General features: G+C 36.0%; 1 long non-coding RNA gene across 1 annotated transcript in view; it reads left to right on the forward strand.

Moving 5' to 3' along the window:
- The window catches only part of LOC141481674 (uncharacterized), a 34,659-nt gene extending 20,035 nt beyond the window's left edge, over positions 1-14,624 (forward strand). Inside the window, exon 2 of the long non-coding RNA XR_012465096.1 lies at positions 14,231-14,624. This is a non-coding gene — a long non-coding RNA (uncharacterized lncRNA). The remainder of the gene's footprint in view (positions 1-14,230) is intronic.
- Positions 14,625-15,022: the final 398 nt, after the last annotated feature.

Consider the following 15,022-nt stretch of genomic DNA (forward strand, 5'->3'; position numbering starts at 1 on the left):
AAAAACCAGTTCAGCATATTCCTATCCGTGAAAACTTCAGATTTAAGATTCGATACCTCAACGGGGAGATGAGGTCAATTAAGAAGAAGAAGAACTCAGGTAAAACTCAATAACATTTAAGTAGTAGGTAGTAGAGAGTTTATGAACACTGTTCCGAACCAGAAAACTATACACACCTCAGCAACTTTTGATGTTTTATGAAGTTCAGATCAGACCTCCTTTGGAGTATTGTTCTCATGTATGGAGCTCCGCTCCTAAGCACACCCTGAGCTGCAGGATTCCATCCAGAAAAGAGCCATCCGCCTGATTGGAGACACGAATATCACTTTGAATCTTGATAGTCTAGAACCGTGGTCGTCAAATTGCGGCCCGCGACAAGGTAAATTATTTCAATAGTCAACTACATGTCATAAACAAAATCAAAACACATTTTGCGTTTGAATCCGGCGACGGTGACTGACGATAATCCATTTCTCAAACGTCGTTCCAAAATTTTTCGAATAGGAAAAAATAATGGGCTCTCATTAGCCGCATTTGTCGGATAATAGGAGTGACTGGCTTTTTTGTAAAACTGTGATTGTACCGTATCTACATGTCTCTAGTTGATTATAACTATGATTGAAGTGTTCTCTTATAACAAAGGTAAGATTTTATAATAAAAAAATACAAGAATTTTTACTAACTTCCCCTTAGTAGGCTCCCATTGTCCTATTCTCCCCTACGCTTTCTGAATCCACCTGTCGCCGCCTTGTTGAAAATATTTCAAAAAATTTGCTTGAGGCGTTAATTGACGAACTGGAACGTACTGGAATCACAAGCAGTCTTGCTTGTTATTCCAGTACTTCTATGTCTCAGTACTCATTATTTATTCGGTACTGCACAATGGACGGAATCATAAAAGAAGACTTCTGTTTAAAAAATCTGTTCAAAATCTGTTTTTCCGTTGAGAAACTTGTTCAAGCTAAGAACTAACGAGGTCTCACCTTTTAACGTGTGATTCCTAAAACGTGTGATTCCTTCTTAGTAGTAATTACCATGAAGGGTCATACGAGAGGTTGTGATTTTATGAAAGTTATAAAAAAAATTGTGGGAAAACACAAAATACCTGTAAAAAGATCCTTTCAGTGTGTACTGATAGTTGTCTGTCAATGGTGGTTGCAATTAATGGTTTGATTGCTTTAATGAAGAAGAAATGGTATATACCTAATTTGTTGCCTGTTAATTACTAGCTGCGTCAAGACACTTTGGCATGTGAAATTTTGAAAAACAAATTGAAAGATGTAAGTATTATAAATGTTATTCGCGCCTGCTATGTTAATCATCGAAAATTCAAAGACCTTCTTGAAGAATTACAACCTATAATTATAGCAATGTTATCTTACATACGGCCATCAAGTGGATAAGCAAGTGGGCAAACGCTCTTAGAGTGCCTTCACATTAGGTCGCGCGGCTGGCGCGCGACTTCCATACTAAAAAGTGACGCGCGGATGTTGTGCGATCTAATGTGAAGCGGCCCGGCGCTGACACCCACATTGTCACGTGTGGCCCTTGGCCAGAAAAGTGTGACGACCGCTGGACTAGAACATCGAAAAAAAGTTGGAGATTTGTCTGTCTTATATAGATCCTTCCACAGAATGTGTTCAAGTGACTTGGCACATTTGATTCCACCAAGAGCGGTACATAGCAGAAATACGCGACGGGCTGTGGCTGCTCATTCTTTTAAGGTTCAACTCAGTACAACTCGAACTTAATTGTTTGAGAACTATTCCATTTGGAGAACTGCATTCATGTTGAATAAACTTCCTGAGAACGTTTTTCCAAATGAATTCAATCTCCAGCGATTATAATTCAACGTGAATCGCTACTTTCGCACAGGCACCACCGCTCTTACAGCGAAAGGTAGTCTTTTTTGCTGACTAGTTAGGAAATGAGTGAAACATTATTTGGTTGTGCAGCAGGCCAAAACAGTTCACTCCCATAACATAGATTCCAAGCTTTCGATAATCTTTATTATCATTATCAGGAATGCTACTATGTGAATAAGAGGAGAGATTAGATCTATAAAAAAAGATCAGTCAAAACCCAACTTGCAGTGTATGTGAGGTTAGGCGGCAGGATGATTAAAATGTTACACAGCATATACGGGGTGTTTATTAAACATGTAGCAAAAATGGCAAATACATCATCCACGAATCGGATCCAGATTCGTGGAAAGTAAGGGAAGAGTTGGCTTTCAAAACTTCACCTACAAGTTCAACAAGTGTTGGGCAGTCTGACAGACAAGACGTTGGAAAAAGAAAAGTCTGGGATTTACGAAATAAGCTGCGAGGATTGTGAAATATGTTGGTCAAACCAAACGAACTATATTAGCTCGCAACAAGGAACATATTTCTCATGTTCGGTTTCATAGAAAGGGGAAATCTAGTGTCGGTCAACATGCCATAGAGAACGATCATAGAATAAGTGAGAAATGTTTAAAATTGTTGGGACCGGTACATGACAACAGGTTTCTCGATGCCTTCGAAAGCTTGGAAATCGAAAAGTGCGGGATGAATTCTATGAATAGCGACAAAGGTCATATGTCGAAAAGTCCTTTTTTTAGTCTCATACGTAATAATTCTGAACGAAAAAAACGATAAATTTCAGAGCTGATCACTAACATAGAGGAAATACAGGGTGTAACTGAATAAGTGTAAAACATTTAAGGTGGTGATTCTTCATCGAAAAAAAGATGAGATCTTTCATATAAAGAAACTTCATCGGAGCATCCCCTGTTAAGATACAGCCCTTTAAAGGGGGTAAGTACATAAAATTTGTATAACAATTTTTTTCACAAGCACTGAAAAAGTTACAATATTGAAATAAACCTGACGTTTTGTACTACCAAAAAGACACTTATCCGGTAATTTATTTGGTTTACCCCATGGTTGTAAGAGGTGGAAAACGCAACCCCTGAAATTAATTTCCAATGTAAATTTTTCTCTTATTATTTGTTTACCATTTATTTCCGATAGCCTGTTTCATTCTAAACAAAAATTTTCTTGGGTTTTTTGCCCAAAATAAACCAGTTCGCAGCAAAAAATTATTTTACGAACAACTACAGAGATACATCGTCATAAATGCGAACTGGATTTATTGTTATTTTGTAGTTAGTACCTGCATTAAACGATTAAAGGGTAATGCACAAAACTAATTCATAAATAAAAAAAAATACACAACATGTAGAAATCATAGTAAATGTTCAATATGTCTATCTTCAGACATTACGCATGCATCTAGACGTCGGCGCATTGAGCCACGTATTCGCTCAAATATTCCTGGAGTCTCTCTGATTACCTTGCACGCATCGATGATGCGGTTTCTTAAGTCATCTACATCGCGAACAGGAGTACGATAAACCAAATGCTGTAAATGGCCCCAAATAGAGAAATCGAGAAGATTGAGATCCGGGGATCAAGCAGGCCAGTTCTGTGGTCCTCCTCAACCTATCCACTGATTTACATATGTTTCAGTTAAATGCTGACGTGCTACTTGCATGAAATGCATAAAATGCATGAAAAACATATCCCTTCTGACGCCCAAATGAACTTCCTCCAGCAGTACTGGATGCACTACTCTTAAAAATTGAACGTATGCCTCACCATTTTATCGAGGAGGTAGAAAATGAGGCCCAATTATCCCCAATAACTCCGAGCCACACGTTAAGAGAAAACTGTTCTTGATGGTTAGTTTCGATAATAGCGTGAGGGTTTTCATCAGCCCATATGTGGTAATTATGAAAATTAATAATCTTGTCCCGAGAAAAACAACATTCGTCTGTAAATTCTATCGTCTTCAGAAAGTCACAATTTCTTCTAATCATTTCCAGCATCCAATTGCAAAATTCAAAACGGTTCGGAAAGTCTCGCGGTAACAGTGCCTGTACTCGTTGCAGATGGTATGATCAACATTTAGCTGGAAAGCAATCTTTCTAGTACTGGTAGTAGGTTGTTCTTCAATCAAATTAAGTACTGCTTCCTCAAGCACTTCTCGATGGCGACCACAATCCTGCGTTCTTTTGTTGAATGAACCATATTCTCGTAATCGTTGATGAAGTCGAGCAAATATTCTATGTGAAGGATGCTGCCGTTGAGGATACATTTCAGCATATCTTCTAGAAGCGTCTAACCCATTCCCCTGCGACAGACCGTAAACGTAATGCATATCAGCCATTTCCTCATTTGTGTATGCCATTTCAATGACAAGTGAATTATTAAAATAACAAATCAAGAACAGAACAACAACACACAATTAGTATTATTTCAATTTCGAAAATTGACAAAATGACAGCGTCATACCAATTTAATTGTCACTGTCGCTATTAGCGACCTACTAGATAGATCAGTTTCGTATTTTCGCATTTATGACAATGTATCTCTGTAGTTGTTCGTAAAATAATTTTTTGCTGCGAACTGGTTTATTTTGGGCAAAAAAAACCAAGAGACATTATTTGTTTAGAATGAAACATGCTATCGGAAATACATTTTTAAATGATAAGAGAAAAAGTTACATTGGAAATAAATTTTAGGGGTTGCGTTTTCCACCCCTTACAACCATGAGATAAACCAAATAAATTTGTGGCTAAGTGTCTTTTTGGTAGTACAGAACGTCAGGTTAATTTCAATATTGTAAACTTTTTTAGTGCTTGTGAAAAAAATTGTTATACAAATTTTATGTACCCCCTTTAAGGGATCTGTATCTTAACAAGGGATGCTCCAATGAAATTTCCTTAAATGTTTTACACTTATTTAGTTACACCCTGTACATAACAACAAATTAGAGGTATTAAAACCAGGTAGTTTAGCATAGGATCAATAACAGGTAGTACCTACTTATATAATACTAACCGGTGTAGTTAGGTCACTAGGATATAAAAACACTAACTTAGTAGTAACATTTAGTCATAATGTTCTCCTGAGGACGCTAACTTGGTTAGCGAAACGCGCGTCGAGAGACCGTAATTTTTGTTCTGGTGTTGGGAAAGTGTTTTCAATAGAGATTCCAGTACGAACTATCAACATCACTTGATATTTATTACATTTGAGAAATATTTGAAATTGAGTTCAAAAAACTAGTTCGATCTCGATTAGACACGAAACGAAGAATAATTTTGAAATAAATGGATATTATTCAAACTATTATCCAATCTGCGATCAGTTGTAGAATTAGCATAACGAATAGTCTAATTTGAGAACATCAACTTTCATCTCGACATATCTCATTACCCTTTATCATTATATAGGTTAATGAGATATATCGAGACTGATATCCAGTTTCGCCATTGATGCCAGAAAAGCTATCTTTTTGGAATTAGCTGTCTTCCTAATTATAGAAGAGGTCAAAAACCAGCAAAGTATCGGTGTTACTTCAAAACGATTGGCAAAATTCCATCAGATTCACTTTCTTTGTTGAATATAGATCTCAACAAAGTCCGTATAAAGGGGCGTTGGTTGAAGTAATTTCAAACATATGACTGACTGATAAGAGTAATGTTAGAAAGTTTTCTACGTCGAAGATGCCAAATAGCCATGGTTAATATTCCACCATAAAGACAAAATAAATGAATCAGCATCTTCAATGACTAGCAAAGTGTTGCATAACGTTTTTATCATAACCGCTTATACTTTTGTTTTGATTGTTGCTTTTAGGTGATACATGAGTTAAATTGATTGTTGATAATTTTTATTCGGCGCTGCGGTCGGACGGAATATTGTGTTACTATCACTAGACTATCATGTTGCCAGATTTGAAACTTCAGCTTCTGCAAGAATCCGCACGACGCTAGCGCCGAATTAAAATTATCAACAATCGTTTTAATTCATGTAACTATAATTATCAACAAACAATTTTATTCATGTTTCACAGAAATTGTAGTAAATAATTCGATAGTTACAAAAAAAGTATATATGACAAACATTTACTTCCAAAAATTTCAAACAATGAATCTATGTTATAACTGTTCGTAACTTTTCATCAAACAAATTAATTCATGTGACATTTTAAATCAAGTGTCATTTGAAATAGAACAAATTTCGCGAACAATCGTTTTGTGTCGAACAAATGTATGAATCAATTAAATTCAAATAAATTGTTAGTTAAATAAATTCAGGAATGCATATTTGTGACAATAAAGAGTAAAACGGCGTTCTATATTTGTTATTGTATATCTTTCTGCCTTGTCTAGCTGTGAGTGGTTTATGAAGTAGGTAACCATTTGATAGATAAATATTTTGGGAGAATTGCTGAAATAATTATTATAAGAATCTCATTTCATTTTCTAGAGATACATGAAGTTATTCAATTTCTTCTTCGAAGGGCAAACATAACTCTAAGCTATAAAAGTCATCAGAATCAGTTTCGTATGTTATTTTAGGTAACAAAACAACTTGGAATACACTATATGAATAGTTGAAACTCAGTTTAAACTTTCTTGAGTTCATTGAAGAATCATTCAAAATTTAAAGTTAATGTTCTATTGACTCTTTAGAATTCTTGTCGTTTCATAACGTCATAATAATAGGTAAGATTGAGTAAATACTTTTTGGGAAAGAAAGGTTTTGGCTGTCTACTTCTTCATCATCTCTCCTAAAAATATACCCTTTCAATTTATACTTTCTCTTATAGGTTGGTGAATACAATATGCTCGTCCTAAGGGATTTTTTATACAAAGGTATTGTTGAAGTTGTTTGCCTGATTCATGAAAGATATATATATATATATATATATATATATATATATATATATATATATAGAAAAGGATTAGTCGGAACAGCATTCAAGAAAAATTATTGGCAAACCGCGAACACGTGTTTCTGGCTATTGGCCTCATCAGCGCGGTGTAGCCAAGTGCAGAGATGGGCAACACTTGGTTGTCAAAAACGAAAAAACAACACAAACGAACGGAGTCACCAACAGGAGCCTACCGCTCGATAACACCTCCTTCTATATATTTATATCCTGGACTCGGAAGTCACGCAGGTAGCTGTAGCTGCCTCCGTGGTGATGTTATGATATCCTAGAAATTCTAGGTCTCCTAATTGAAATCACAAATGTGCGGTAGGCTCCTGTTGGTGACTCCGTTCGTTTGTGTTGTTTTTTCGTTTTTGACAACCAAGTGTTGCCCGTCTCTGCACTTGGCTACACCGCGCTGATGAGGCCAATAGCCAGAAACACGTGTCCGCGGTTTGCCAATAATTTTTCTTGAGTGCTGTTCCGACTAATCCTTTCCTTTTTGAATTAAATCATAGACACTCGATAACACCTCCTTCTATATATTTATATCCTGGACTCGGAAGTCACGCAAGTAGCTGTAGCTGCCTCCGTGGTGATGTTATGATATCCTAGAAATTCTAGGTCTCCTAATTGAAATCACAAATGTGCGGTAGGCTCCTGTTGGTGACTCCGTTCGTTTGTGTTGTTTTTTCGTTTTTGACAACCAAGTGTTGCCCGTCTCTGCACTTGGCTACACCGCGCTGATGAGGCCAATAGCCAGAAACACGTGTCCGCGGTTTGCCAATAATTTTTCTTGAGTGCTGTTCCGACTAATCCTTTCCTTTTTGAATTAAATCATAGACACTCGATAACACCTCCTTCTATATATTTATATCCTGGACTCGGAAGTCACGCAGGTAGCTGTAGCTGCCTCCGTGGTGATGTTATGATATCCTAGAAATTCTAGGTCTCCTAATTGAAATCACAAATGTGCGGTAGGCTCCTGTTGGTGACTCCGTTCGTTTGTGTTGTTTTTTCGTTTTTGACAACCAAGTGTTGCCCGTCTCTGCACTTGGCTACACCGCGCTGATGAGGCCAATAGCCAGAAACACGTGTCCGCGGTTTGCCAATAATTTTTCTTGAGTGCTGTTCCGACTAATCCTTTCCTTTTTGAATTAAATCATAGACACTCGATAACACCTCCTTCTATATATTTATATCCTGGACTCGGAAGTCACGCAAGTAGCTGTAGCTGCCTCCGTGGTGATGTTATGATATCCTAGAAATTCTAGGTCTCCTAATTGAAATCACAAATATATATATATATATATATATCTTTCATGAATCAGGCAAACAACTTCGAGAATGAAGATGCTGAATAGAGTGAGAACTCGGTATCTAACGAAAAATTGTCTACAACTATCCCTATGGTTTGCCCCTCATAAAAACCGCAAAGATATCTTTTGTAACACGAAGACCTGATTCAATAGTACTACAGAATACCCAAAATGCAATGCCATACCTTAGATGAGACTCTACTTGAAATAGTTATATTACTTCTTTTGTAGGTCAAGTTTTTACTAATGCCACACGGTTATCGGCACGTTTTAACCTTCAACTTTAATTTAGATGGTGTATGGCTAACGAAGTATCATTTCTACCCACCCTAACTCCACACAGTCCTCGACACGATACAAAATCTTGACTTGGGTGGGAGATCCATGCTTGTATTCCGATTCTGGGTTGACAAAGTTGTTTGTATGCATTATATTGCATTTGTATCTTTTTCATAATGTTCTAGGTAATATAGTACTAGTCAAGCTCTGTCATTTGATACCCATATTTATGTAGTTGTGAAATCGTATGTAATTCGTCATTTTGTAGCTGCGGCCATCTTGAATTTCCATTTTTTCCAAAGTGTACTACTGTTCTACTAGGCCCTGTCATTTGATCTCGGTATCTGCAGAGTAGCCCACAAGTAGTAGGACACAAGTGACCCATTGTACATCCTCCCGAGAACTTGTCCTCCTAGGCCATTGTCCATCCTGTCCTTTTCAGGAAGGTGGACAGGTCACCAGGAGATATCTCCTTTATATCGGCAGGTGTAGGCCAAAACTTGCCGAACACACACTCTCTAAATGACGGTAACTCCGGGCACTCGCATAGGACATGCCTGACAGTCTCATCTTCCTGTTTACACATCCCGCATAGAGGTGTGTCCACTAGTCCCATATTATGGACGTGTTTCCTCAGTTGACAGTGGCCAGTTAGAAATCCTACTGTTGAGCTTAGATTTTTCCTGGTCATCGCCAGATATTTCTTCGGCGCCAGCTTCTCAGGGTCGCCCAAAGTGATCCTGGCAAGGTTACATCCTTTGATTCCATCTCATCTCTTTAGGGATTGAGCATGAATGTAACATTTGGCTAGTTCCGCAATTGTCGAAGTCATCAGGCCGTAGGTGCTACTGGGTCCTGAAATTCTTAGTCCAGCCGCTTCCTTGGCCAAAGGGTCAGCAATGCGATTACCTTTACTCCTGTCGTGCCCTCTCACTCACCTCAGGATATTATCTACAGAGGCTTTGGCTAAATCTTGGTGGCACTCTAGTAATAGCCCTGACGTAACACGATCTCCAAGGCTAATAAGGCTTGTCTGCTGTTAGTGCAGGTTGTTATTTGACACCCATATTGAGATAGTTGTGAAAAAATATGTAATCCGCCATTCTGTAGCTGCGGCCATCTTGGATTTACAATTATATACAATTCATTTAATTGTATTGTCATCAAAACTTAATGTGTATACCAAATATAATAATAATAATAAGCACCGCGAGGCGCCCGAGGCCCTAATGCACTTGCTATCAGCATGTCCAGCATGTGCGGTCTCGGCCTATATCCATCGACATAACGGGGCCCTAGGAGTGCTATATCACCATCTGCGGCACTCTTACGGTATTGACGAGACATCGGTGTTGCCCTACGCTCCGGGGATAATGAATCCGCTGTGGGGAACGAGAAGTGCCGAATTTATTGAAACTATTCGTTTCCCACCCTCAGGCTCATACAAGCTAATAAGCCTGATGTAGTCCTTCTCAATCACCAGAGCAAAACGATATTTGTCGTGGAGTTTTCAGCTCCTGGCGAGACGAATATCGTCAGAAAAAAGGAGGAAAAACGGATAAAATATCGAGATTTTCTCTTCGAACTCCGCAGACTCTATCCAGATCACTCTGTCAAGATGGTTGTTCTGATTATTGGAGTCCTTGGTGGAATGATGTCCTCTCCACTCTCGAATCTTAAAATCATACCGGCTTGCCGCACTAAGGCAGAAATATAAGCCGCACAGATGCAGAAGGCTGTCCTTCTTGGCTCACTGCACTTGCTCAGGGCACATGATTCTCGGACCCAATGATCACTTACCCCACGGTGTGGGGAGTGGTCATTGGTTGCAATTGCTGGCGCGCCCTCCCGAATGTATCGGAGCTTCGGGAGATAGGGCCTGACCAGCGCACACTGCGGTGATGAAAATAAAAAAATAATAATAATAATAATCGTCTTTATTGTTTCCCAGCTGTAGTTACATACACATATTTAGATAAATTGCAGAGCTAGTTGCTGATATAATAAAAGGCGAAGTTCAACTCAGCACAAATGCTACTGAGTTGTTCTTCTACTCAAATCAATCAGTCAACAAGAAGCGAGTCAACCTTCAATTACTAAATTTGACCCACACAAATGAACAGGGCAAGCTAAATAAAATCGTTTAAGAAACCTCGATAGTCGATATTGATTCCCTCACTCAGATTATTAACGAACTAGGTAGTCACATATTAATGAAACCTACTCGACTTTGTCATTCATCAAACCACAAGTGGTGTTTGTGTATTTACGTTTATTATAATGATAAAATGTGTACGTGCCGCAGCAGGCATCTTCCTCATACTGTGGAAAACAAACGAATGATTCGTTAACCCTGACCGAAATTACTTTGTTTTTCGAGTTTCGTCTCGTATCAGGATAATAATAATGAAACCGATGGAAAAATAATCACTTTTACGTAACTATTCAGTGAGCTTAACACAACACCGAGAAAACCAGTTGTTGAGTAAATCAGTAATGTAGCTAAACCTGAGATATTTAAAACAAATATGCCTATGGCTATAAAATATAAAACACATAATAATATGTTCTTAGACAATACATGAAAATCATTCATCATGTGTTCCAAATTTCATACCTAATAGGCACACAAAAAAATTACATATCAGGTAGAAGTCTAAAGTAATTTTCTAATTAATACTAGTACTTTATAATAAAGTATTTCTTGTAATTATACTTTATATATATATATATATATATATATATATATATATATATATATATATATATATTATATATATATAAAAACTTGGCAAGTTGACTTGGGTGTCACACCAATAGGTGGTTCCACTTGCGTTTACGCAGCTATTTTCATCAAGTACTTTTCTGGTTTTTCACATTTTGTCTTCAATCGAGGACCGCCTGCCCGGTACTGACGATGCCGATAGGCTGAAACAGCTGTATATACCGGTGGCTCTTAAGTTGAAATCAATATGGGAATGATCAGAAAGTACCTATCTATTTATATATATATATATATATATATATATATATATATATATATATATATATATATATATTAAATGAACATAGTACAACGATAAAAATAAAAACAACAATAAAAATTAATTGGTCGCTCCGAGGCGACTTCATTGATTCCAGTGGCGCATTTGCTTTTTCAGATGCAGGAAAACCCGGAAAATATATGTATATATATATATATATATATATATATATATATATATATATATATATATAAATATATATATTATATAGGTATATATATATACATATATATATATATATATATATATATTTATATAGTTGAAGTTGATGTATTTTGAAAAACACTTTGTGAGATTTTCACTAAAACAGATTAACAAATCCGCAATACGTGTTTCGCTGCACAGTAGCTTTTTCAAGCGTGTTGACTAACAAACTGAATTCTACATACATTGTGATATATATATATATATATATATATATATATATATATATATATATATATATATTATATATATATATATATATTATATATATATATATATATATATATATATATATATATATATATATATATATATATATATATATATATATATATATATATTAATATTCCAACTGGGGCTTCCCCCGTGGGAGTGAAAGGGATGCGTTTACAAATGTAAATTACCTTTTCATCTTTGTTTCTCCGTACCGCTATATTTTCGGAGGCTAAAATTCTGTATGTAGATTCGTTTTACGTTGTAGACGTACAATAAGAAAGGATTTTTGAATATTCCAACTGGGGCTCTCCCCGTGGGAGTAAAAGGGATGCGTTTACATATGTAAATAACCTTTTCATCACTGTTTCTCCGTACCGCTATATTTTCGGAGGCTAAAATTCTGTATGTAGATTCATTTTATGTTGTAGATGTACAATAAGAAAAGATTTTTGAATATTCCAACCGGGGCTTCCCCCGTGGGAGTGAAAGGAATGCGTTTACAAATGTAAATTACCTTTTCATCTTTGTTTCTCCGTACCGCTATATTTTCGGAGGCTAAAATTCTGTATGTAGATTCATTTTATGTTGTAGATGTACAATAAGAAAGGATTTTTGAATATTCCAACTGGGGCTCCCCCCCGTGGGAGTAAAAGGGATGCGTTTACAAATGTAAATTACCTTTTCATCACTGTTTCTCCATACCGCTATATTTTCGGAGGCTAAAATTTTGTATGTAGATTCGTTTTATGTTGTAAATGTACAATAAGAAAGGATTTTTGAATATTCCAACTAGGGCTTCCCCCGTGGGAGTGAAAGGGATGCGTTTACAAATGTAAATTACCTTTTCATCATTGTTTCTCCGTACCGCTATATTTTCGGAGGCTGAAATTTTGTATGTAGATTCGTTTTATGTTGTAGATGTACAATAAGAAAGGATTTTCAAATATATCAACTGGATATATAGTAGATGGGGTGCGTTTACATATGAAAATTACCCTTTCATCACTGTTTCGCCATACCGCTATATTTTCGGAGGCTAAAATTTTGTATGTAGGCTCGTTTTTTATTGTAGTGTTTTATATTTTATATTCCAACTCGAGCCGTCCACCCCGGGGATAAAAGGGACGCATTCACATATGAAAATTACCTTTTCATCACTGTTTCTCCATACCGGTATATTTTCAGTAGCTGGAATTTTGTATGTTGGTTCGTTTTATATTGTAGACTTTCTTATTAGTCAGTGGGCAATGCTTAAAGACTGGCAGTAAACACATCTAAAGAAATGAACTTTAAACGTTCAAGCCAGTCTCAAATATACCTACACAGTAAGTTGAATTAAAGTTCATTTATTTAGATTTGTTTATTGCCAGTTTTCAAGCATAGCCCACTGACTAATAAGAAAGTTTTTCTTTCTTATTCAGAGGAATCGGGCAAATTTCAGATATGCTAGATGGAGTGACATTTTGTTGTTCGCTCCAACCTAGGAAGAGGAATGAAATACTCTGAGAGAATTCCGATTTTCAATTATGGAATATCATTGACTTTAGGTCGATGATGGCCACTATCTTGCACTGATGAGTGGTTAAGGAGCCCAAAACCAGTATGCAAGTGTGCCCGTTCCAAAATTGAAGGTCGACTGTTTCAGTTGAATTGCCAATTGCATATGCAGGAAATTTTCTGTGAAGATTCCTGCACTGACGCCTGTCGGATATAATCTAACGCCCTTCGTGGTATTAGCCAGGGGAGTAGTTGTTTTTTGATAGGCGTCAGTCCATTCAACCTATCGTGTAGGTATATTCGAATGTTTGTATGTAGGTTTTAAGCTCTAAGAAATTGAATCTATTGGAGCCTCTGGAGACACCCTACATTTTGTTTTGTGAGAGAGAGGACATTGGCAGATCAAGATCTTCAGATGATGTGGTGCTGCAGGTTTTTCCGGTTTTTTCTGCAGCTAAAAAAGCAAATGCGCCACTGGAATCGATGAAGTCGCCCAGGAGCGCCAATTAATTTTTATTGTTGTTTTTATTTTTATCGTTGTTGTCTTCAATATAATCAATTTTAAGTATATTTTTGAAAAAAAATATATCTAATTGAATATTATCGATTGAATCGAATGAACAAAACGTCATATTTGAAATTGGTTCATACCAGATCATCAGGAACATGATATAGCACATTTTTTCTGTCTTGTTTTCATACAGTATGAATTAGATCTAATATATGATTGGTGTTTCAATAATCGTTTGAATCTTAACATTGCTAAATGTCATGTATTGTCTTTTTCCAAAAAGAATAGTCTAATATAATTCACTTATGAAATTGATAACAATACCATAAGTCGAGTTAATGAAATGAAAGACCTTGGTATTAATTTTGATCAGAAATTCACTTTTGTTTTAGATTAGACCAATTTGTTTCGTCCGCTAGTCGATTGTTGGCTTCATAATGAGTAACACCAGAGAATTCAGAGATATAAAGGTGATAATCACCTTTATGTGTTTAATGTGTTATAATTTCCATTTAGTATGTAACCTGTGTGACATTAATGAAAACTCTTTGAGTTCTATGTAAGTTCTATGTAAGATACAATCAGGGATTGTATCTTACATAGAACTTTTCATTTATAGTTTTTTTTATATAATTTTCAATTGTTTCTGTCAATATTGTGAAGGGGCTAATTCATTTATAATAATATGTCAATTGAATCTAATTATATTATTTCATTTATATTATTTGTAATTTGTCAATTGAATATGTAATATGTGAATTCAATTGAATTAAATGTTATTTTTTTCGGTATATTTTCTTTAACATTTCCTGTAATTGGGTGTAAACCTGTTGGAACCTATGTATATTATTTGAAATGAGAGCATTAGAGAAAAAAACGAAATGAGGATATTTTAGTTCATGCGAATATCTCGAAAACGCAAATTGATGATTTGAAAAAAGATTTTTTTGTTCCCCAAATCGGTAACTATTTCTAATTAATCGTTCTTGTAAATCTCACAATTTCCGAGGTTCCAGAAGTAGGATCAGTGTTAAAAAAACAATTTTTATAAATGCTCTCTATAAATATCGAGAGCAGCCAAATTTCATAACTCAGTTGTAAACATATCTGGAAAATGCAAAAGCAGTTTAAGAAGTCAAAACACGAAGTTGCATCAAACGATAAAATAAAATAAGTAAAAAATG

Source organism: Leptinotarsa decemlineata, unplaced genomic scaffold, assembly GCF_025532065.1.
Source record: "Leptinotarsa decemlineata unplaced genomic scaffold, Ldec_3_MD MMD2_tig00000251_RagTag_RagTag, whole genome shotgun sequence".
Lineage (NCBI taxonomy): Eukaryota > Metazoa > Arthropoda > Insecta > Coleoptera > Chrysomelidae > Leptinotarsa > Leptinotarsa decemlineata.